General features: G+C 38.6%; 1 protein-coding gene across 12 annotated transcripts in view; it reads right to left on the minus strand.

Moving 5' to 3' along the window:
• The window catches only part of nrcama (neuronal cell adhesion molecule a), a 54,931-nt gene that overhangs the window by 27,522 nt on the left and 885 nt on the right, over nt 1-26,524 (minus strand). For all 12 annotated transcript variants that reach the window (XM_017424880.3, XM_017424872.3, XM_037981358.1 and 9 more), the window contains exon 3: nt 3,883-3,934. The gene's annotated coding sequence lies outside the window, so the exon portion shown is untranslated. The remainder of the gene's footprint in view (nt 1-3,882; nt 3,935-26,524) is intronic.

The following is a 26,524-nucleotide window of genomic DNA, read 5'->3' on the forward strand; positions in this document are numbered from 1 at the left end:
TTTCCTCTATTTTTCAAAAGCAATCTTTTTTTTTTGTCATTTCTAAAAATCTAAACATTGCACTGGTTCGAGAAATGTTTTCATCCACATGCAGAAAATGACCCAGAATGCTGTAGTAACTATGCCAGGCCTGTATGTGGTGCTGTAACGCTGCCATAACAAAACACCTGAAACAGGAAACAAGATGTAGAGTGTGCACATAAAACTTACATGTCAGGTAGATTATATACTGTAATTAGAAGAATAAACTGTATATATTACTCTGTTCGGTCTATACCTCAAACCGTAAATAGAAAAGGGAAAAACAAAGATGGTAATTATAGACCAAGAACCAAATCTTTTTTTTTTTAACTGACAACATAGCAGGTCAGATTAAACTACAAGACGACAAAAATGCAGGACAGTATTGACTAGGAGTTGGGTCAGTCCAAATATGTGAACAAAATGAACGATGAGGCCTGGTACCAGCGAGGGACGGCTGGAGGGAAAGGTTTTAATCAAGCTGTTCAAAAAACATTTTATACACAAGTGTTGGTCTCTTAAAACTATTCTCAATTCCCACGTTTTTTAAATGTATACTTGATGTATATTGTATTTTTTTCTGCAAAGTTTGTTTTTTGCATCATTGACAGTTTAATATAATTATAAAAACCTTTCTGTACTTAAATTAGTTGGTGTAATGATAAGGGATTTTTGCTCTACTTTATTTAGGGTGATGATAATGCTCATCAGCCTTCTCTGCTCACTGAAGTTGTGCAGCATTCAAAGGTTTAGATATTGTTGAGAACCTGGGATTTGCAGTTTCTCAACTACAGCTAACACAGCTGATGAAGACTGTAGCTGGGTGTACATCTCCCAGATGGAACTGTATAAACTGTGAAGTGTTTTTCCCTAAATGAAACATACAACGACCCTGCACGTTGAATGAAAAGGTTTAAAATCAATATTGGTTTCATTCCGATGCAGCGTGACTCTAAAACCGCCTGGGCCTGAACACGAGCCAAGTCTCATTGGTATTCCCGGGTGCTACTGTTAAGTAAAAGGTATCGATGAGCTGAGAGATGCACGTGGATTTGATACGTGACTCTAGAGGTTACTAGATCATGAGTTACTGTGTGCAGCTCTTGTCCTTCGGGACAAGACTGTTAAACCTCTAAGGCATGTGTTGTTTTTGTTGCAGTACTGAATGGTTAAACACAAAGTCACAATGTGAATCAACAAGTTGATCGCCCCATTACAGCATTTATCTGAGTGAAATGACAGGACAAGAGGGGAACACTAAGGGCAAAGCAGTTTGACGTGCACACAGGAATGTAAAGGCCTTGATGGGACAGGTTGGGCAAAAGGTGCAAGTGGGAGGGGTCTGATTGACGGTACTCTGGCAACGCAACAAGCTGGCATTCCCTTCCGGTCCCTCCTCCTGCCATCTGTTCACCGGGATTACTCATGGAGGGGGTGGATGGGAGGTGAGAGGAAGCAGGAGGGCCGCAGAGAGGAAATCCATCATCGCAACCTGCAGCAACCGAACCGAACCACTTTCTGTGACTTTCTTTTAAAATGCTGTGATAACTCAACATTTAAATTATGGCTCAGAGGACCTGAGTGCTCTCATGGGACTGTTATAGTAACACTGAGGTTAATTAAAAGTGGACACACTGTAGTGATGGGTTATACAATACTCTGCTGCTCTACTTCCTAAAACTATTGCTCTCTGCTGGCATATATTATAGGATTTCCACATGATGCAGCATGTTGTATACTAGCGGCTCAATACTACCAAGTCTTTTATTTGTTCCTATGCTAGACCTGTAGTATGGTTTGGTGGCAATGCAAAACAAAGATAATCTATAGCAGGCATTCTCAAACTTCAAATTTAAAGGTCCAAATCTGATTTATAGAAAAGTTCAAAGGTCTGGAAGAAGAGATAAACAAATCCTTCCAAAGATTCTTGTGTTTAATGTGTGTCTTGCATAAAACATAGGTAGTAGAGATGGCAGCTGTGATGTTAAAACAGGAAATTACTAAAATATACAAAATTTCAAGCTTGTTTGATGAGACTGTCTTCTTCTGAGAAGAAAAAGTCAACCCCCCCCCCCCCCAAAAAAAAAAAAAGGTAGGTACGATGTGGGCAACAAAGTATCGTACACGGACTAGAATACCGCTCTGCAAGCTATGCACACGAAAACAGGCTGAGAATTTCTAAAGTTTGCCGATTAAAATGCGGCTGCATGGCTGCAAACACTCCGAATTCAGTGAGTCTGCAACAGAAAATCTGCCACACTACTGTTCACTGAAATGTACCAATGCGTTTCAAGGCAATGAAATAGTAACATGGTCTAGGTCTGCACTGGCTTCATTCGGTCCGGATGTGGACCGGAGTCTGTGAGTTCTCTGCACCTTGTGGCTCCTATTGCTCCAGTCATACTGTGTCCAAACACAAGCTGGCTTTTCTAACGTCCTCTCACCTGTCAGATTCTGGGTGTATTCTGAATAAGCATTTTTGCCAGTTTATAGAAATTTTTGACAATGCTTTTTATCTGGCAATAATCTGTTTGCCCGAGTCTGTCTGTTTGTTTGTCTCATGTGTTAGCACAATATCCATAGCTAATAAACTTTAGCCAAAACAAAAATGGCAATAACATCGGCAATTTCATATATATTGGGTTAAAATCTGGCCTGGTAGTAGCTGAGAGTCATCTCTAACGCATATTCTGAGTGCTAATCAATTGCATAAGATCTGTGTTAAAAACACTGCCAATTGCTACTGGAGTCAGTCAATTGTTAACAAAATATCTCCTAAAGCACTGGACAGATTTTAGTGAAACTTTTAGAAAGTAATCAGTGGATTTATTTCTACAACTAATTAACTTCTGAAGTCACCCCGATCCAAGATGGATAGTTTGTTTTCTTTTTTTAAGAGCTAGATTTTTATTTTTTATTTTATTTGGATGCAACCTTCAACACAGCACTAGGGAAAATCATTTTAGCATTATGGCCAGGTTTAAGAATATAAATTACTAAAATAAAATTCAAGTAATACTTCAAGGTTTTGTGGGTTGTCACATTTGTGAAAACTGATAAATGTGCCCTCTGTTTATTAGTATATTCAACTACTTGTTTGTTAGGTTGTTTGGTAATTTGTGACTCCACACTACTTTTTTCATGTACTTGAAGCAAATTGAGGTCGCAACAGGCTAACAAACAAAAGACGTTTTCCAGTACCGGTTGAATATAACTAACAATTTCAAACAAATTTCATAGTCACACAAAAGAACAGTGACAACAGTGATTACGCTTCTGTTTGTGCTTGAATAACTAATTGGATTCTGAGTGCAGATACTGCATATGCAAAGAGTGCAAAGCCAAGACTGCAGAGGGTATAAATCACTCACTGCCAGCTGTGAGTCACGCTTCAACACTCAGCACTTTTTATTTTTGCAAGCTGACCTTTTTTTTCTCCTCTTTTTTTTTGTTTTGGACACTGCCATTGTAAAGCAAACATCTACATTTCACAAATAAAGGCCTTTTAAAATCTGTATTTTTAAACTACATAAACCTAAGAACCAGCTGGAGTCACACATTTGGTAAGAAAGGGCATATTATAAGTAAGTTTTTAAATTATTTTACTTTTACAGTGTTGCCTTCGTGGCTATACCTGAACAATGGGCTCAAGAGTAAGAAGTGAAAAAGCAAAAATCAACATGGCAAATCAGACATTATATCCAGCTTGATACACATTATGACATGAATGCCACCTCTTTTTGCAGCTTCTAGAATCACAGATCAAAACCTAAACCACCTCACCCACTCAGACCAACTGGATTTGTGAGCAATTTGCGAGTGTAATGGACCAACCCCAGAAGACAACAATTTGAGACTCACCAGTTTGGATTAAATCTCAGCGGCTCTGTCTTCAGACGGTGAGTCGAATCTGCTACATAAAACAAGAAAATTGTAATCAGTCTGGTTGTTTCTCAACCGTGGTAAAATCATTTCTTTTAAACAGTTGCAAAACTGTTCCAAAAAAACTGTATCAAAGCGTCAAACCACATGAATTAATGATTATTATTGTCAATATACTATACAAAGAATAATTACATTTAGAATGGTCTTCTCCATGTAAAATATATATATATATATATATATATATATATATATATATAAAATTACAAAAGCTACACTACCATTACTGTGTTTCCTCTTTTGTATGGTAATAGGAAATGTTCATTGGGCAACTTAGATCAAATTAAATGGACATCGACATCCTCAAAGGACCTGATTAGCAAAGGACATTCTGCAGGTGCTAATAAAACATCCACCACATACTATCTAGTTTTTTTCTGTTATTAAAATCTTTGAATCTGAGCTCCTCTAATAAACATGGCTAAATGTGGTTTGAATATAATTGAGAAAGGGAATAATTTAGTCCTCAAAGCAAACGGACTTGAATTAACTCATCACACAAAGCCATTGTCTCACAGTCACTTCCTAACAGAGGTGCACATTTATTAAACCCCCCCCCAGAGAAGACCAGGTAAATGACTGTGTCTTGCTGAACACATGATCGTTAATCAGCAAGACTGTCACTTATATGGCCTCTACCTACAGCAGGGTGCAGGCACAAATTAAAGCCAACCTACTAACATGCACATCCGTGCACTGTGTCCTCCGCCCCCATTTGTGACCATGAATGCATTATCACAGCCTCCAGAGGGTTTCTACATTTATCTCACATTAGCAAAAATTAATGTAACAAAGAAAGCACACCCGTGTAGAGTTAGCAGAAAGGAGAAAGACTTTTCTGTCCCCGTTTTTTATATTTTCCTATACAATTTTTTTTTAATTTGGCTACTTCTGCATACTTTGTGCCATTTTAACTATTCATATATCAAAAACATTCGGCTCATTCCAGATATGGGTGCTATGATTTATGTTTTTTGTTACTGTTATACTTAAAAATAAAAAGTACAAACCAATGCAAATTATTTTAAAATATTTCCTATACAGAAATACATTAAACTTTCTTCAGTTCCTTCAGAAACAGTTCTCTTTGAAATCTGCTTCAGCTTTTTTGTCTATTTCTACTACTTTTAGTTAACCTTTTGCTGTTTTTTAGCTTTTAGCTAGCCCTTTGCTGCTTTTAGCTACCATTCTGCTATGCTTAGCTTTTAGCTAGCCTTTTGATACCTTTAGTCTTTAGCTAGCCTTTTGCTATTTTCAACTTCTAGATAGTATTTTGCCATTTCTAGCTTTTAGGTAGCTTTTTGCTTATTTTAGCTTTCAGCTAGCCTTTTACTACTTTTCACTTTTAGCTAGTGTTTGTCTACTTTAGCTAGCCTTTGCTTATTTTAGCTTTAACATGCCTGTTTCAGCCTCTTCAGCATGTGTCATTCAGCGCTCTACATTCACACTGCATTTTCTAGTAAAGTGTAATTTCTTCAGTTATACGAGTAGCTCCAACCAAATGAGTTGTTTCAACAAAACGAGAAGGCAGACTTCATTTCAACAGTAACTGTGTTTTTATAATCCTGCATCAAATCTGTCTTTTCTTCAGGCAACTCAGTTTACTGATCTGAACAGGCCGAACTGGATCAGTTCGACGCCTGCTGACTGATCTGCCTTTGAACTTGGTCCGCATTGATCTTATCTGAGCTGAGACAAGAGGNAGGAGGGGTGTCAGATCCTAATGAATGGAGACAGCAGCGCGCCGAGACATCAAAACGGAGGCAAAGAGAGGAACATAAGAGAAGAAGTGCCTGAGATGGATAGAGAGAGAAGAGCAAAAGAACAAACGCGAAAAAACGAGGAGCGAGTAGAGATCGAAAACATGCATTATTAAGGAGAGAATCTAAAAGCGCTTCATCATCAGAGAGCGAGGGGGGAGATGGAGAGCAAAACGAGAGAGGGGAGAAATACTGGGAGGAACCGAACAGAGCTGACCCCATGCTCCGGCTCGTTGCCGTGGAGACAGAAAAAGGGAGGAAAAATACTCCTGCAGCACACCAACTCATCTTAGCATGAAACACAGTTTTAATCTGGACAAAAAATAAAGAAAACCAAATCTTAATAGCTTTCCAGAAGTAATTCAACAACATGATATTTAGTTAGCGTTAAAGGCGATAGGGGACAGATTGGTTTGTAGTTTCCTCTTGTTATGATAGTAAAGAAGCTTGCTGCTAAGGCTTCACCCCCTACATTTATTTTAAGTGAATAACCACCCAAAGGTGTTGACACATCTGTTAGCTAACAAAGTGTCAAACTGCTGACCAGGCTGTTTAACTCATGTCTCCATGTCTTTCCACCATCTATAGCTAGTTTTTTTAAAAAGTAAGGCTGTATATTCACAGGCCCAGTGCCAATTTTGATTTAGTCTCCTGTTTCACTTAGCTTTCAGGTTTAATGGATCCACAGGGAGCTAGTAAACTGCATGTGTCTGATTCTTAAACTGACCCCCAGGCGTGAATAGAAATCTGTGTGCGCGTCTGAAAATCCCTGAGGAATCAGAGAAAGTAGCAGCTGCTGGACGCGCCTAACACCTCGTTACCTCGCCCCACTTCTAGATTAGACAACTTCAAATCAATATTATATTACTTACATGTATTTAAACTGGATGTTTTAACTTGGTGTCAAATAACCTAAATGAAGTTTGATTTAACAGCTTTCTAAACAAGAAACAGGAGAAACAACTTGACCTTGTTTAAAGTTTAATGTCCAGACTTCAGTCGGTAAAGACTGAGTCTGGACAGTTTGATCCCAGGTACATCTGTACAGGATGTCCAGACAAGCTATTCGTTTAAAAGGGTCAGAGTCCACAAACCAGCTGCCCCAGAGTTGAGCAAACAGCAGGAAAACAAAAAAGCTACACTTGTATTAAAACAGTTAGCTTTCCACTCTTTTCTTTTCACATGACAAAAGAAGCTTTGTGTTGGGTTTCTGTGGCTGCCTCCTGCTTTAACTACAAGTAAAATAAAGACAAAAGGTGTTTGCAGCAGAGCAAGAGAAGCCCGCGCACACTGTAGCACCTGGGAAGCGAACATTACTGTCTGTTCGTAGAAGCCTGACAGCTGTTTTGTTCAGTTGTACAGTGCCATCTGTGTATGAAAAGGCTCTGATTTCATTAGCCTCGTGTGTGTGTGTGTGTGTGTTCTATGACCATAAACATCTGTCTACATGTTCCTTTATTCACAGAAAGTGACAAACAATCTCATAAAGAATGTGACCTTGTGGGTGTTAGTGATCTGTGTCCTTGTCTCACACCCCTTGGGCATTAAGTAATTGAAGTTGTTCTACTATAAAATAATAAAAACGGTATTATTAACCTTTTCATGATTGAATGCATTAATTAGTTTTTCCCCTCTTGTTGTTGTGTTACTCTTTAACTAGTCTCTGATATGCAAAAATTTTAAAGGTTTCTGTAAGAGTTCCTGGCTAACAGATTTTCGATTTTGTAACGAACTGCAGTAAATTTACATCACACTTACTATGTATTACAGATAAATATTCATCTATGTAAATGCCAGTGGTTGACTGATAATGGCAGATAACCCTTTTTATTACTACATTAATAGCTTATCAGCATAAAACCAAATTTATTCCCTAGTAGATGTCATTCACTCTGTCAACTGGAAAAATGGGTGGAGGGATTAATCATAAAAAGCTACAGAAACCTACCTTCACTTGGCCCCACAAACGGCAGGGAGAGGAGTCAAGGTTGGGAGACTAATATGCTGGGGCTAATAAAACTAAATCCATAAGAAGCTAATTTTATTGCTGTTTCTAAACAGGCTGTAGATGTTGTGACATTTCATGCCTTTTTGTCACACACTGCAATTCAAAAGGTGCCAAAGGTTACATTAGATGCATTGTAAAATCACAGCATCAGCTTTCTACTTTTATTTTACCATAAAATTCTTCAGAATGAGGTGATTAAATTACAAATGAGCAAATTAAATGTAACTGTGATTCAGCACTTTTAAAGATCCTTGGCTTGCCATTTCAAAAGTCCACCTAAATACTAAAATACTAAAAGAACCTTCCACACTTTCAGCAGCTTTGAGGTCACAGTTCCTGGTGCCCCGACAGATGAAAATTAGTGTAAAATAGTGCAAACTCAAGTCTTGAACTGTAAGTAAAGTGAAAAATACCACAAACCAGTGTCAGGTTGGTCGTTGAAGTTACTTTTCACATCTCCATGGAACATTTCAAAACCCACACCTTCTCTTTTTTGTCTGTTTGATGTGTGTTAGAGACACAGACTGAGTGGGAGGTTTGGTTGCCATGGGTATCCCCCAAAAGTTTTTAATTTTACCAGTCTGGGAGCATCCTTCAGATGACAGACAACTCACACAGTCCAGTCCCACACACAAAAGGAGCAGTCTCAAAGAGCTGGGTTTAATCATGAAGATTTACTGCCTTCCAGACGTTAAACGGGACAATTCCGCTATCATCGCTGTTCCCACTCTACACCAAGCAGTGCACACAATACAGACATCAAGAGTGTCACACAGAGAATGCAAGAGGAGAAGGATAAATCGAGTTTAAAGAACCGTTGGAATAATCTTTCTACTGTTTATCTTCTAACTCGTAGACTATTAAAAAACAGAATTATCTGGCTCATTTTAAACCCTTCAAACGAGAAATTGTATGTCTGGAGGAAGAGAAGAAGAAAGTGACCTGCTGTGGAAAAAGAACCCCACTTCTTTTATGTTACAAGATGACCTAAAAACGTTTGAAATGAAGTGCAAACAAAAAGACCACCCAAACTATAGGAGGTCTGACTCCATTAAATCAATCCCAGAGACTGGGAGACCTGTCATAAGGTTTGATTTCTATTGTAATTTGTAGATTTTAGTGAAGCCTCCCCAGGATATAAAATCTCGATTAAAACAAACACGCAGTCCCTCATAGAGTATCTGACTTTCAGCAGGAAGTTAAATGTTTTAGGCATATAAAAAGGTAGATAAGTTGAGTGAAAGAAGAGGAGCATTTAGGAACCTAAATAAAACAGTTAGCTGGTTATGGCTGTGGCTTGTTCGCTGTCGACTTTAGGGAAAAAATGCTGATGCAAATGTCAATGCCTTCTAAATACTCAGCCTTGGGCACCTCTTAGCAGATGTCCAACAATATTAAAAATAATTCATGCCCGCAAACTAAGGCAAAAGAATTCAGCACAGGTCCCCAACGCAAAAATTGTTGGTGTGGGACCTGTTTATAAATGTAAATTTATTGAGTTGCTTTATAAATAAAAGTACATTTTCATAAAACTTAACTAAAAAAAAATTACAAATGAGGTGAAAGATTAATAAAACTCTTTGTTTACCAACCTTTCTATAAACCAGAAGGAGCAGCAAGATTCAATTTTCTAAGTTTTGAACATTAAAATATAAGTCAGCGTTTTTCACCTGGAGTATTAGTTGATCCACATGATCAGGTTGAAGCACACTTTATAGTGTTTGCTGCTGTTTATACCAGTGCTGCTGCAGTTCTCTTTCTAAACAATAGGTGTTGCCGATGTAGGTGTCAATACTGATCATTGTTATTGGCTCGTATTGCTAACAGTAGTTAGCCTGGTTGCTGAGCACGACCATTAGCAAATCCTACTGGTTGTTCGAGTTGAAACTGGAACACTGTCAAGTCAGGTCTCATGTCATTCCCAGAACCAGGTTCCACGTTTTTGGGTAAATAGAATGCAACGTTTAAGAAGAGCCTACAGGAGACACATTCTATATACACAAACATAACTACACTTCAAACTTTCTGTCATGTTTTAAAGTGGAAAAAAACAAGCCTGCTTGCAAACTTTTCATCCAATAAATAAATGAATCACATTTTAAAATTACATTGTTCATATCCTGGAATTGCAATAAATCTGGTAAATTTCACATGTAAAAAAATGATTCACGAGAATATAAAAAAAAAATTAAAACACTTTATAGCTGTGCATGACACAAATGAACACAAAGTCAGCAAAAACACACCTGGCTATGTCCAGGCCAAAAAAATAAAAGTTTATCTATAATTTATTTTAGCTTTTTGCTCCGAAAACCCCCAAAAGTCATTGCAACAATTTATGTAGAATTCTGTTTATAATTTTGTAAGCACACACAACAGCAGCAGCTAGCAGTAGTATTTCAATTGCAGCCACACAACCTAACTGATGGGTGTAAAAACATTTTTCAATATATAAGAACAAATAAAAAAAAAGAAAACTAGGCCAAACAAGGCTGCAGCTCATCACCATGGTGAGAGTGACGCAGAAGTGCACAGAAAAAAAAAATAGCTTAACGGGGCACAACTTGGACATCGATGACACGACATGTCAGAAACACTGAAAAAAAAAAATGTCTGCGCACACAGCACCAAGGAGACCATCTTATTTAGTCAACACCACAAAAGGATGTACGGGAAAGCAAAGATGGACACAGATGTTGAGGAAAGCCATGAGAGTGGAGGTAAACGAGAAACAGAACTGTGGAAATGAGCGTGAGGAACAAAAGGTCTGTTGACCGGAGCGTGCAAATAGAAGAGTATGAACTTAAAGGATGCCTGGAAGGTGTCTAATATTGACTGCACGTTAAGACAAAAGACAGAAGGAGAATAAAAGATTGAGGCCAGCTAATATTAGCAACACTATCAGGGAGAGATTTCTCCACTGGATCTAATTAATTTAGGACTACTAGCAGCTCTCACACACTTTGAAACTGTGATAAGGAGGCGACAAGCTGACACAAAAGCTTGCAGACACTGTAAAGTGTAGAATCACGCTGGTTTTTTTTTCCTGTCTAGCAGTGTTACCAAGTGAGAATAAAGTAGAAGAGATCAATTTTATGATGCTACAACAAAGTCACGCATGAGGATTGAAGCCTGATTGTAGCGTTATTATCGAGGCACACTTACTGCTTCTATCCCAGATAAGAAAACAACCTTTTAACATAATGCTAGAAGAAAGAATTTAAACTGGAAATGTGGGACAATATTCAGTTTCTAATTTTAGAATGTCAAGGATCTGGATCAGCTTTTATTGTTGACTCAACCCTCTCCAATGATTTGTGTGTGTTTTTAAGACAAAACCCAAAGGAAATCAATGTGTCAGTCCTCCTGCGCACCATTCCATTATGTTCTCCCTGAAACCTGCCTAGTTTAGGTGAAAAAGAGATCCTTGTATGTGAGGATCAATGAAGGCAAGGCATGATGCCTTCTCCATCTAAACTGCATGGTTTACCCCTCTGAATCTAATCAAACAGCAAGTGAAAAAGCCAGGCAGACACTGAAAATGAAAGTGAAGTTTAAAAATAAAGTACCTGTCAGTCTAGAACTTGACTTGATCAGACAGGAGGTGAACTTAGGTTATTTTGGTGTACTGAGAGAGTCATGTCAGAGGATTGATGTTCATCCCTTCACACAGGATCGCGACCCTAGCTGTGCTCTCTACAACCAACACAACCTATTACATTGTGGTTGGATCACAGCAGCTTTGGAAAACCATCAGTCGGAAGGCAATCATGACGCTGCTAGGTTCTTAGTACTCGCCAAACTATTTTTTTTCTGCTCCCCCCCACAAGTTCCATAAATGCTCTCCTGCTCCTTCACTACCTTCTGCATGTCAGCAGCACATTCCCACAAGAGTACTCCAACGTATGCGCACAACCACACTGGGCCCAGACCTGGCCTGACTCTCAAACCCCCGTCAGGATGTAGCTACTGCACGTGCTAGAAGATTAGATCACACTAGCACAACGCCATCCCCTTACCTTGTCACAATTGCAGCTTGAGCATGTAGCCAGTCCTGCTACAAATTCTCAATGACCAAGCCACACAGGCTCCATGTCATGGATACACTACCACCACCCTCCACCCAGGACCATGATGATAAACACCCAACAATCTTCCTAATGAGGTTTTGAGTATGCCTGAAACCCTCCAATCCTATCACAATCTATCCTGTGTAATGGGAAGCCCACTGTGTTTTTAATAGAAGACCACAACAATAACCTGCAAAGACCATGTGTGTTCTAGCTGAATTTTTACGTCATAGCTGAGTCATCATTCAGCATAAATGGGCGCTAATGTAAACTGTTAAAAGATAGTAATCAATGTTTGGTCAAATAAGCAATGGGTAATCTTGGGACAGTTTTATAAATTGCTGTGAGACAGTTTAGTTTTTGTTTCATATTCATTTAGGAAAATATTTAAGGAGAAAACAGGTGAGTCCATCATGCAAAATCAATCCATTGACAATATCCTGCGTTTGGGACAGCCCATCTGTCACACCGAAATACTTTACTGTCGAAAAATTAATCTGAAATTCAAAAATTGCACTACTTTATTGTATTGTATAGGTTTGAACTACTTAACTCTGTAGTACCCATGTTAAAAACAGCATGTATAAATTTTAGGACACGGTGGAGAATGTAAGAACCATCAGGAGTCATCGTGGGCACCCGATGGTTCCAAGACTTCAATCTTTAAAGGGTTAAAACAGTGCTGCATCTCCTTCTGACTGTGATTTAAACAGAACAGAGTAAACAGGTTTGCATAACCACGCTCTATTCAGGAGCGCAAGATATCCCCAAGTTCATAAAAATTTTAATTCAAGTCCCTTCGTGGTGCTCTTACACAAGGTCCTAATGAGCATTGCTGGGTTCAAAATTCAACTTTGCTAAAATGAGCCAAAAACTGTCCTGAAAGTGGAAATAAATAAATTGTAAAATTAAATGTAGTTTCAGATGTTAAGCAGAAGTTTGCATTTAGCCAAATTTGGCTTAATTAAGAGTAACAACATAGGACTCAATCTCAGGTCTTCTGATTTTAAGCATTGTGCAACTCCATCTGAGCACACAAGTACTTTAACAAAATAAGATGGCGTACAATATGTGTACAATGTAATCACTGATGGTAAATTTGTATTTTCCTGATTTTGCTCTCTCATACTATAAACTAATAAGGTGCCTGTACCGGTGATAACAAGAACAGTTTATAGGGTGTACAGGATAGGTGATTTTTTAAATTTTATTTTTTCTACATGTACGTCTAACACAAAGTGACTAATTCCACTCCATATAGCTGCTGCCATGCATTTAAAGTGAAAGCTCTATAAAGCTCCATATCACCCACTTCTGGATAAGGACTTAAGGTTACGAACAGACAAAACCAAACCAGTATTTGATCAACAGCATCGTGCAATAAAGGCCTTTGTGTAAACTGAATTAATCTGCTTTGTTTTTGCATTAATAAAGTGCCGTATTTGTTTGTGTGGCTTGAGGTCGTATAACTCTCAGATGGCTCTCGCGCGGCGTCTGCCTCCACTTTGTTAACTTGACAACAAAGCGCAGGCCAACAAAAGCAACCTTGATGAAGCTTCAGAGGGCATGTGCAAATGTTTTACCACGCCTTTTTGAATTATGGGACAACGACGAGTCGTGACCACACCCGGGCAGCAAAATAAAAGAGCTCGGTGCGGCTCATTTGTATGGTGTCATGGTTCAACAAAACAGAAATGGTGCCGCTTCCTTACTGGGGCGCGTAGAGAGCGAAACACACATTTACCCAATATAATATGGTGAAGCACCTGAACACGTACACGAACACTTCATTTGCTTCCTACATTTGCCTTGATTTACAATAAGCAAAACATTGGCCCACAGTCAAATCCAACAGGCAAAACAAAGCAGAAGGGCTGCCGCATTGTCCTGAAAGCGCCGACAGTCACAGACTTATAGTAAATATTTGACCCACACATATCAACTGATTAGGAGAAGATTGTCTGCATGTCCTAATGTCCTATCACTATAATTAGCACCTTGTTCATTCTGTTGACTGCTAGTGAGTGGACTCCAAAAACATGTTTCTGTTTCATGTTCCCGAAGTCAGATATGTAGATAGATTTGTTTTGATTACCTAACAGTGTGAAAGTTGATTGTTCACACTATTGTTTTCCTGTTTAGTCTTTGTGGTATTTTAACCATTCATATGGCATTTGGTTTTTGTAACTTTTAACTGTTTAAAATAAAATTCCTCATAGATGTATATTAGAATTCTTCATTTCCTTCAAACACATTGTTCTCTCTGAAATCTGCTTCAGCATACTTGCTCCATTTATGTCTTCTGATGCTTCTTTTAGCTTTTATCTGCCGTTCCGCTCTTTTTACCTTTAAGCCACCGGTTTGCTTCTTTTAGCTATCATTCCGCTACATTTAGGTTTTGTTCTCCTTGTTTAAAGTTTAACGACTCCGTTTCAGCTTCTTCATTGCTTAGCAACATCTTCTCTAGTTATATAGACTTTTACTAAAAGATATGTTCATTACAAACTTTGAAATTAATAGTTTGTACATTAACATATACAGTACATGTATTTACCTTTTACTGCCTGGGAACATAAATGTACCTTTCAGGCTCCCATACAGGGACATATATTTAGCTAGAGGTCCAATATTCAACCCTGGAGGGTACATAAATCCAAACTATACCCTGGTTGACAGAAATGTACTTCATCTGTATCCTTATTTTTGACCGCGGACAGAAAGAAGCAATTTCCCATTAGCTTCATTCACCAGAAAAAGTCCTCCTGTCCATCTATTATATAACGTGCTTTCCACTTTCTAACCTGATTTATTCATTTCTGCTCAAAGTGGATTAATTGTGGTATTGCCGCAGATATATTTTTAATCTAATCATCGTACTTTGAGGCAAGATCTGGTTGGTATCTATGTAGTTACTGTACAATTGGACATCTGCTGCGACTTGGCCGTCAGCCACTTGGCAGAAATCTGGCCAGTGCTCTCCTGCTGACACGGAATATGTATATGGAGGATTGTTTTTTCTAGAACAGCAGAAGTGGTGTGATGACAGATTTTTTATTTCACTGTAAGACATAAAGGCTAAAAGTCTACAATAGTAGAGTATTTTGTTCTGGAGTATTAATTTGTTAAAGCTTTAAAGACAGAATCACTAGGTGTCGTGTTCCAGCAGTTCTCATTAATGCAAAAGCAGATTATTTGGTGGAAAACTTCAGAGCTCAGCTTTAATGAGCAGGTTGCTATCAGTCAGCCCATCTCTAGGTGCACATGGATACGCAGAAACATTCAGTGCTGCTGCAGGGCCCACAGCCTGGCTGGGGCTTTAGCCAGACATGGACCCAGCAGTAAAAGAGAGGCTGTAGCCATCTCGATACAAAGGCCCCAGTCAGCCCTCTGGTACTTCAGAAACAGATGCTGTCTGTGCTAATGAGAGTAGCTTTCAGACAAGCAAGCAAGAGTTTACACTGGGATGGTACTCCATCTGTGCAAATGTGCCCTCTATTCTGTTTGAGCATTATGTCTTCTTGAGGAGTATTTAGTTAGTGCCCTCCATGATCTTTATTGTCTTTTGTCACTGTGGATTCCTTTTCACAAAAAAAACTCAAAAACAACTACATTTTTGAAGTAACATCAAGCACAACGAAATAATGACTTCCTACAAAAAAAAATTGTGGGACATTAAGACAGAATGGACCTTAAAAACCATTTGGCTCTTTTTAAAATTGAATCCTTCTGCTTTTAACTGAAGGAAGATCAAACAAAATGCCTATCTATCTGTGTGGCTGACAAAGATAAACAGAGCGAACCCTTACTGAGCTTGTGAGGAACCCCTCAGCTGTCTAAAAAGGAGGCTTATGGCTTCACTTAGACTTAAGTCCTTCATCCTAATCTGCGGATCAATAATCTTAGTGTCGATACAAGCTCAAGTCCTGACACTTGACTGGATTTGTGATGTCCTCAGCATCAATTTATGTGTTTTTCCATCACTTTCCTGTTTCTTAAACACCACAAAATCAAAGTTTAAAGAAAGAATAAAAACGTAAAGAACAATGACAGAGAAAATCTGTTTTTTCATAATGTAACAAATACGAGAAGTCCTACACCTAATTTGAACTTGCGCTGGTCTGCAATTTCACCGAATTTCAGCCTCTTACATGGAGGATGTCAAGTACTGTCAACAAAAGCTCCTGAATAATTCATGTCAGTGTTCTGGGTTGTTGTCTGGCTTTGATTCACCAAAGAAGAAGCAGCTCGTCTACGCAAGAAGATAAGAGATGTTTTAATATAATATGACAGAAGTTATCCATTATTCAAACAGGAATCATTTTAATGGCTGAAAGGACCTTTGTAGTTAATCTTGTAGGGTAGTTTGCAGTGCTGGCCTGGTGTTGCATATTTTATCTTCACCTTGAGCACACTAACACTAAAGCTTAAACTAAGGCCAGACGTCTGAGCAGAAAGCAGAAATGTATGTGGCACACATATACACACAAGCTGCCAAAATACACAAAGTGATAAAACAATAAGCAAGAGTTGCAAAAAGGCTGATAGTCTGACCAAGAGGAAATAAACTATCAAAGACTTCTGACTCTAAAGCTGTCAAAAGAATTAACAGTAAAAAGATCAACTCAATGTTTTAATAAACAAACCAGCAGAAACCGTATCTATAATAAGGCTAAAAACTAAAAAGATCACTGAATTGTGTTATTTTGTCAGTAAAAGGTATATTTAGTTTGGTGAGGACGTTCTCATATGTAAAAACGTCTCCTGAAACCTCCTGCTTGCAGTCCAGGCTGTACTTCCTGTAATTAATGCCATCACAATGAAGCACGTTTGCATTACTCCTCTCTAATGTCAAACTGACCTTCTCTCCTACTTTAACTCCTGTTTTTCTCTTTCCACCTGCAGCATTTGACTTTACTGTGAATCAACAACAAAAAGATCAAATGTGTGGCTTAAATAAATTTCAGCTCACTGCTTTATGACGTGACATCGTTATGGAATCCACAGCAGTGAGTGTTGCCTGTTTGTCTTATATTGTCTGATACATATTTGTGCCGTCATCCAAAAGGCAAAGCTATATAAAACTGGTCTCATCTGAAGAGTAATTTGAAACAAAAGAAAAGTCGGGAAAAAAGAACTGTTTGTTCTTTATTTCCAAAAGTAAGTGAGGCTCCAATGTCCAACACTGCATCAACTCAATGTCTCCTTCATAAACAGGATGTACTGTACAGTTTGTGTGATCTTTATTGGGTCTATAAGCTAATTTAAAGAACACACACATCAGTCAAGTTCTGAAATAAGAATGAACGGCAGCGTTAGCTCTGTCAGTGCTGACCAAACAGATGAAGAGAAGCAGCACTTTCAGGACACACCCTTGTCACCTGATAGCTTGTGCTACCTGGTTTCAGGGCTGTTTACACAGAGGAAGCAACCATGAGAATTTCATGTGATACCCATTTTAAAAAAAGGGTAGTTACTCCTCCACGTACGAATGGGCCTTTGTGGAGTAAATCTCTCACAGGTAACATATCTCACAGCTGTAATAGATGACTTGCCTGAGTGAAGATGCAACAAAGTGAAGGAATTTCCTGAGTTTTGGGTTTCTCCTGTTTCGTCTGTCTTGGGTTATTTCCTGAACCAAACGACAAAAAAGAAAAAAAAAAAAGTATTTCCTGGGTAAATCTATAAGAAAACTACAGACATGAGAGCATCTTAAAATGTAAATCAGCAATCACACTTTTGTTTTCCTGTTTATAGTTTTTTTTTTCAAATCTCTTTTGCAAAGAAACTGCTTCTGCTCACTTAGTTTTATTTTAACCTTTCATATATCAAAACATTCAGCTTGTTCAGGAGATAGGTGCTTTGATTTTTGTCTTTTCTATACTTTTCAAAATATGTACAAATATTTTTCCCCCATATAAAATATGTTGACATCTTTTTAATTTCATCACTTCTCTTTGAAATCTGCTTCAGCATCTTCACTCTTATTCTGTCTTCTAATGCTGTTTTTTAGCCTTTAGCTACTCTTCTGCTATATTTAGCTTTTTAGCTACTGTTGTGATACATTTTGATTTTAGCTAACATTTTGCTACTTCTACCTTTTGGTATCATTCTGCTAAATTTAGCTTTTAGCTCCTGCTCTGCTACTTTTAGCGCTAGCAGTCTGCTCCTTTTAGCTAAAGTTTGTTGTTTTTTTTTTGCTTTCTGCTATAGTTCTACTCCTTTTAGCTTTTAGCTACAGTTATGGGACTGTCAGATTTTAGCTATGGTTTTTCTGCTTTTAGCAACTGTTGTATTAATTTTAGCTTTTAGCTCTGATTTAGCTAATTTTAGCTTTCCGCTATTGTTATGCTACTCTTTAACACTACCATTTTGCCCTTTTTAGCTAGAGGTTTGCACTTTTAGCTACTATTCTACTACTTGTAGCTTTTAACTACAGCTTTGCTGCCTTTTGCTTTTAGCTATGATTTTGCTACATTTAACTTTTAGCCACTGTTGTGCTAATTTAGCTTTTAGCTCTGAATTTGTTTGTTTTAGCATTTAGCTACCGTTTTGCCCATTATATCTTCTTAGCTACGGCTTTGCAAGTCTTAGCTTTTACCTACAGTTTGCTACGTTAACTTCTGTTCTGCTTGTTTCAAGTTTAACAATGCAGTTTCAGCTACTTTAGCAAAGTGTGACGGTCATTCAGCACGCAGCATTTTTACAATAACATCAATTAAATGTGCAGAAAAAAACCCCGACTCACAATAACAACACAGTCGGGAGTCATATTCTCCAACATACCATAAAAGGACTGAACCAATGAAAGAGTGGGCGCACATAGCCAGTGGGTAGAAACAAAGTGCTGGCTTGAATTTAGCTGGGTAAAGGTTAAACTGACTTTGTGAGTCACGGATCAGAGAGGGAGATGGAGTGGGACGAGGGTCAGTACCAGCAGTGTGCATATGGTGGGAAACTGCTGCGAGGACACACCAGTAAGGAAGCCAGCGTCACGCTGCATGCAGCGCTCCGGGACATCCCAGTAGTTAGAATTTAAAGAACAAGACAACGTCATGACGTCACAAGGTTTATGATGCAACAGGCATCTGTTCATGTCACTTCTTACTGCAGAAAAACACATCAGCTGGATTAATTTAAAAAAAAAAAGCTTGCTTACTTTCATTTAAATCAATTCTTTCTCTTAGTTTTTCATCTTCAGCTGTTAACTGCAGGAAAATCGAGCAAAACCCATTCCAAACATTTTCAACTTTTTGACCCCCATTTTAATGGCAAAGAGGAACATCCCAGAATAGACACTTCAGAGTGTAAAGTTTTTTGCTACTGTTGAAAAACCAAGTTTGCCCTGGTGAAAAAAAAAAAAAAAAATCTAATTTAAAGAAACAAAAAAATATTGCTGAACATAACATTAACATTAAATAATGAAGGATTTTTTGCCTAAAATTATAGTTGTTTCTGCTTTTCAGTTACTTTCATATATACTAAGAATAACATACATGATAGGGCACAATTTTTAACATAAAGTCCAGAACATCATTATCCTTCCATATCCTAAATAACATAAAAAGTGCTATAGGGGGATTGTTAAAATTACTTGAATCATAAATGTGTAGTAAATCAATGCTACAAACCTTTCTAAATGGGTGTCAATAAGTGCAACTGAGAATTATTAGCCCCCAAAATGAAGCTAAACATAATAAACACCACCTCTGTCTAATATATGTGGAAAACCTACAAAGAAGTGCTTTCATGATATTTGAAACACCCTCCGTTCTAGTTGAACAGACTCACATTTGGTGTCACATTGCAATAAACTAAAGTGCTAAGACAGCAAGCAGTGATGCATTGTGTCAGGTAGCCAAAAGCCAAGGTGACTAACACAACGTGGCTCTGATTGGACAATGGAGCGTCTGGCTGCGCCTCTGAAAAAAACAACAAAAAAACATCCGTTTCAGCAGTTTCAAGGGTAAAAATGTCAGAGACGACACGACAGCTAGAGTGGCGGAGGGTGACATCACTGACGGGAAATGCCTTTGACTTAGATCCAGGGAGGACATCCAGAAGCCTCAAATGATGCAGAGTCAGAATGACTAATGAAATGACTCCCTTTTTACAGTAAGTCATGCACCCTACAGCTTAGTCACAAGTAGGTCAGTTCAGCTCACATCAAAAGCATCCTTAAAGCTCATAAGGAAAAGTTACAACTAGTCATTTGGACTTTCGGTCTTGTTTGGATCGAAAATGTACAATCTCACAAGTAGGGCTGCATGAATTTCAATAAATCATTGGCTATTGTATTCCAAGTCACTGGAAAAGGACTACACTGGAATGGTCAACCACAGTGCAGAATTTGTGCCACCATCTTGGTAGGTGCTATGTGGCGTCCTTAGTTACTGCCAGCAGACCATGGATTTCTGAAGGAATAAACATGCCCGCAACATTGAAAAAAAAAAACCAAAAAACAAGCCCTAAGAGATGTTTAAGTAGACAGATGGCCAAGTTTTCCAAGCAACATCAGGAAGTGCCAGCATTTAATTGGTTTCTCAGTAAACAGATTCATTTTAAGCTGATGGATGGCTTCTCCGCCCTGAGAACCGCTTCTGGTCTCCGTTCTCCTCACTGGCTGCCTGCGTGGCTTGTGTCCTCCCACAAAGGCATTCATTCAGTGCAAGCAAAGACGGACAAGATGGCTTTTTAACGGCCTTCTTTCTGGGGTCAGACAAGAAGGATGGAGGAAACAAAGGCTCAATTACACTGGAGACGCAATTTCCTTTCTGTACGCAGTTACACTGACGATTAGCAGATGGTCAACAAAAAGGGTCTCCCTAATAAATGAGAGAAGAATCACATTCTGTAGAGGGAAAACATGCCCCGAAGTGAAGGAGATGACACCAGGCTGATCTATCAGTGTCCCCATGTTTGGGATCAACAGGCCAGTAAGAAAGATTAAGAAGCCAAACATGATCATAACCTGTAGAAATCCTGACAGACTTTTTACACCAAACTAATCTCCCCATTTTTGTTTCTTGCATCCAGCAAATAATCCAATTCCCTTCAACCCCATCCAATATATACACTATATATAAACAATTGGCAGAGGTTAGATTAAAGCCTGTTAAAAACATCTTTGTTGAAGGGTTGGTTCCCAGCCGTCATGTGACCCTGGAGCCTTGAAAAAAGTTCCTGTGACCTAAATCCTCAGTAATCATTTTAAAGCTGTGACAAAGATTCTGGTGGATGGGGTTAACTTCACTTTTTTTAAGCCTGACGTCCAATGAATTATGCTCCCACTGCTGAGATTTAAACACGACTCTTTTGTTTTCTTCAAGACTGATCCCAAAGAATTAGAAGACATGTATAAGTACTTGCCTCGCAGGACTATTGACAACACAAATGTGCATAAAGACCCTCACGAAACGAGACAAATTAGAAGGAGACACACAACCAGATGGAAATTTACAATTGGTTGTGTGAATTTAACATTTATCTTGCAAAAGTTGTCCAAAAAGGTATTTAATATTTAGTTTATTACAAGTTTTAGCTCATTTTGTGCTTTTGTTGAGTTTTTTTAGGAATTAATTTTGATGTGAACCAGTTATTTTGTCTTTTAAGTTTATCATTTTTTGTCAAACTGTTGATTTGGTGTGCCCTTTTTGAGTTGGCATTGTTCTTTCGTGTTTTAGCCCCAATTTAATAAATCTGTCTCATTTTGATGAATTTATATCTGTTTGTATTTTATTTAAGGACCACGTTTTTGAATCTCATTTGGATTGTTAGCATTGATTTTTTTTTTTCTATTTCTCTTTGTAGCCATTCAGTTTCTTTGATTTAATTTGTTCCATCCAGGTTATTTTGAAGTCTGTATCTCTGCAGTTGTCTTCTGACCTCGTTTCGGTTGCTTTGTTACACTCTTCCCTTTGTGTCGTAATATTTCAGATTAATATTTCATTTTGTTAAAGTCTTATTATTCTTTCAGTTGAACATTTGGATTGCATTGTGGGTCTTTTCACATATTTTATGTTGCTTTTTTCTATTTCTTTTCCTTTGCGGCAGTTTTAGTTACTTTGCCATTTCTGCTCAGTGTGCATCAACCTTAAACCTAATTTTGGACCTCCTTTTGGCCATTATTAATTTCTTTCTGTTCATACATTTAGAGCTGTATGTGTCTAAAGTAGATAGTTTGCAGTTGGTTAGCACTGTTGCCTTGCAGCAACAAAGTCCAGGGTTTGACTACTGGCTAGGGTCTTTATGCGTGGAATTTGCATGAATGTGGGTTTTCTCCAGATCCTCTGGTTTCCTCCCACAGTTTGAAACAATGCTTGTTAGGTTATTGGAGATTCTAATTGTACCTTAGATGTGGTTGTTTTTATCTCTGTGACTGCAATGGACTGACATTGTCCATTCATCATCTCTTTTGTCATTTTTATCCTGTTTATGTGTCGTTTTACATCATTTTAAATGCTGTATTCAATTTGTAAGCCAACCCTTATAAAAAAGCAGCTCATATATTGATCATTTCTTTGGAAAGAAGCTTTAATAAACTGTAAAAAGGCCCATTTGCCTCGTTACACAGATAATCAGGGCCAAGCAACCTAAATATAATTGCAGCAAAAGCAGAGAATAATTTCCTGTATAGGTTTCAGCATATGAAACCAAATCAGTCACTTTGCCAGACATGCTGACATGTTTTCACACTTTGCAAGTGACAGCTTCTACCAGTCTGGCAAGTCTTCAGCTCCCAAACCCCCCTCACCCCCCACTCCCATCTGCCCACCTGATCCACACAAACAACTCTTGCTGGCGCTCTATTCTGCAGATGTATGTAGTGTAAAAAAATAGGTGCCATTACTGACCTTTTAACCACATTTATTAAACTATAACTTTTGTAAAATATGTCCATGCGAGTTCCAGCAGTTCTCTCCATTTTTGTTCATTCTGCTCCCATTTATACTATGTGTCTACTTTAATAAAAAGGTCCACTAAAGCTGTGCAGTCTCAGGATGAGTTATAGTCTTGTTTAATTCAAAAATGCCTAAATTTTCTTTTCAATATAATATACTCAAATCGTTCAGATGAAGCTATGGTTATTTCGCTAGATGCACAACGTGCATTTGATCAAGTAGAATAGCCTTATATGATGCATGCTCTTAAAACATTTAGTTTTGGGCCCATATTTATAAAATGGATTGAAATAATTTACTCACACCCAACTGCGTCGGTCATTACCAATAAGAACATCTCATGTCCCTTCGCTATTCACTGGGGGACACGTCAGTGATTCTGCAGATCCGGGACTATGTTAGGAAAAATGTATTAGATTTTGGAGTTTTAATCAAGCACGAAACCCTAGAAGCAATAAATGAATTCGATCCTATCAATTGGGGGGCAGTGTCATAATTTTATAAGATCCTCAGTAACATGCCGGTAGATACAACCAGAATTAAGACAGTTTGGAAAGACGAGTTAGGGCAGCGGCTACCTGATGAAGTGTGGGAGGAGGGTTTGAAAAGTATACAAGCCTGTTCAGTCAATGCCAGACACAAACTTCTACAGTTCAAAATGATACATAGACTCCACTACTCAAGGGAGGAGCTGATTCCCAATATGTAACCGCTGTAAGGCTGCTACTGGTAATTTGATGCACTCCTTTTGGTCATGTGTTCTGCTGTATTTTTTTGGAAGAAAGTCTTCCTTTTTTTTTCTCAACAGCTTTTGGAAAACAATGGAACCCAGATCCACTTATTGCTATTATCGGGGCCTCTGATGCTTTGCCTTCAGCCAATAAATGTGAGAAGTTGGCTGTTTTGTTTGGTATGGTGATTGCTAAAAGGTTGATTTTGAAACATTGGAAAAAGGACTCCGTGCCCACATTTGATATGTGGTCGGGTGAAATGGCAAATATGTTGCATCTGGAAAGACTGGGATATTTCAACGAAGACAGAATCAACACGTTTGAAAAGATGTTGGATTCTGTACTAAAATTTCTTCAGCAAAGAGACCGCAAATGATTGACCTGTTAGCATTTAGTAATTTGTGTTCTTGTTTTCATCTGTATGCATGCTTGTGGAAAAACATGGATCAATTAGTGGTATATTAATCTCTTGCTGTTTTGACTGTGTGGTTGCTTGGTGATGTGCTGATTTTATGTGGGTAGGGAAGGGTGGGAATTTGATTTATATTGTTATACCTATTTGAATGAAAAATATCAATAAATATATTTTTTTTAAAATGCCAAAATTACACAGCATGATTTACTGAACTGTAGGATGTAGAGCAAGATTTTCCACCCATTCTCTATCAAAAACATCCACAACTAGTGAAAACTAACCCTATTAAAAACCATCTGTCTTGAAGGGAAGACGGGAGCAAATGCATCTGCTCTTTCAGAAACCTACCAATATTCATCCCTGCTGTCCAATCCATCAATCCTCAGCCCATCAGGTTCATTTCTAATGCCCCTATGATGTAATGAAAACAGCCGAACATGTTCAGCTGTGAGCCATAGGGCAAAACGAGACTGTTTACACCCCCCCTCCCCTTCTCCTGACCAACAAATGCACCATCATCGCTGCAGGGTGCTATTAACCCGAAGGATGTTTGATGCTGATTGTGTTCGTTTGGCTGCAGCTTCCACAGCAGTCTCAGCAACATGAAAAAAAAAACCTTACACTTCTCGAAAAGAATAACATCAAATGAAACCAAAGAAATCAGAATTTCTGCAAAAATGCAGCGTAAATGCTGAGCGCTGAATGACTTAGCTGCAGAAGCTAAACTGAGGCGTTAGAGCTAAAAGAAGCAGAACACAAGCTAAAAACTAAAAGAAGTACATTGCTAGCTAAAAGGTACCAGATTTTTGGCAAAATAATGGAGTTGATCCCATTCCTGATTCCCAAACGGCCTGAAGCCAAAACGACAGCTCGTCCACGTCCTAAAATACGCCATCACTTCCAGGTGAAGCGGTCAGAACGCAGCTAAAACCGACAATCAACTCCTTCAACCGGCTTCTCGTCTAATGAGGCGTGGACAAACAGAAGAGAAGCAGCAGAGATGGTGACACCACATCTGCCATGAGTAATGGCTCATGGCTGACAGCCCAGTGGGGGGGAATAAGATGAAATAAGATTTGGGAAAAAGCACTTTGGGTCGCCTTGTTGCGGAAAAGTGCTATATAAATAAATTTCACCACAGGTAAAACACAAATAGCTGTAACCTGGTCAGTTTTACAGAAACTGAGGTAAGATCTGATGAAGCAGTAGCTGAGAGTCATCCCCAACACACACTCTGAGCACTAATAACTTGCTTGAGAACTTGCGAGGTATTACTAACGCTAATTTCAACTTCATCCTTTCCCCACATAGATGATTTTAGTCAAACTTTTAGGCAGTGGGTGATAAGCATTCGTTCAAGGAATGTTGGGCCTTTCATTTCATCTGTGTTGGTCTATTGCAGGGGTGGGAAATCCAGGTCCTCAGGGGCCACTATCCTGCATGTTTTCCTTGTTTCCCTGCTCAGACACACCTGATTCAAGGGTTTAATTCCCTCTTCATGTTCTTTAGAAGCCTGTTAATCAGCCACTAATTCAAATCAGGTGTGTTGGAGCAGAGAAACAAGTAAAACATGCAGGATAGTGGCCCTCGAGGACCAGGATTGCTTACTCCTAGGCGATCGTAAAAATGTGCTGAGAAAAGGAGTCACAATGAAGAATTTTGCAGTATTGAGTTGTCATGTTCAAATTCTCCATCTCAAAAGCTTCAAAATGATACGTAGTTTACTGAAATTTGGTGACTTATCACCAGGCAACAAGCTAGTTTTGCTTTGGAGATTGCTGGTTTGAAAATTCAATTTTTACTGGTCTGGAGTGACGTCGTCGGGAATTTCAGCCTATATTTAAAAAGGGGAATCCCCAAGCTTTACAATGACATGAAGACATTATACAAAGGGATTTCCTGGTGCTACAGCAGAGACAAGGGGTCAGTTTCAAAGGGGATTAAAAGATTTAGAAATAAAAGGAATATTTCTGAAGATATACCTGTTAGAAAACTTCAATCTAAAAGGTAGATTAGGAAGATTATGTGCTTTTTAATTACAGGGATTTGTAGGTTTACATAAATCTCAATTATGGCACAAATCTGTATTTTCACACTGCAGCCTGTGCTCATTCTGACTCATTATACCAGGACAGGTCACAAATGTCTAATCTTGCATTTTTTCCCAATCTGACACTTTTTGCACGTTTTATCAGCAAGATAAACGTTGGTTTCTGCTGTGATTTCGGCAGAAAATGTTAGAATTAGGCTTATGCCTTCTTTAAAAACAGGAGAACACGATGAATCAGGCCCTAAAGACTCCATTTCTCCTTATTTCTACTAAATTATGCCTATATAAAAAGGATATTTCCCTCGGTTTTAGCTGACAAATATAAAAAAAAATGCTTCATTAAAGCTTGAGTTTTATGTGAGAAAGTAGACAATAAAGAGTAAATCTGCGATAGCTCCAAAGGCCATGATGGTTCCGCTGCCTTCCTCTGAAATGACAGCCGGGAGGAGGTGAGCTCCAGCCGGCAGCATCACTTCAAGACAACCGCTCAGTTCAGCGGGGCCTGTCTGCCTGCAACCATCCGGCAGAACAAAACCTGCTGCACCACGGAAGGAAAGGAGGGAGGGGGGGGGGAAATCCATTCAGGACAACACACGGCTGCTCTGCCTCCTGCTCGCTTTGATGGAGGC

Source organism: Kryptolebias marmoratus, linkage group LG18, assembly GCF_001649575.2.
Source record: "Kryptolebias marmoratus isolate JLee-2015 linkage group LG18, ASM164957v2, whole genome shotgun sequence".
Lineage (NCBI taxonomy): Eukaryota > Metazoa > Chordata > Actinopteri > Cyprinodontiformes > Rivulidae > Kryptolebias > Kryptolebias marmoratus.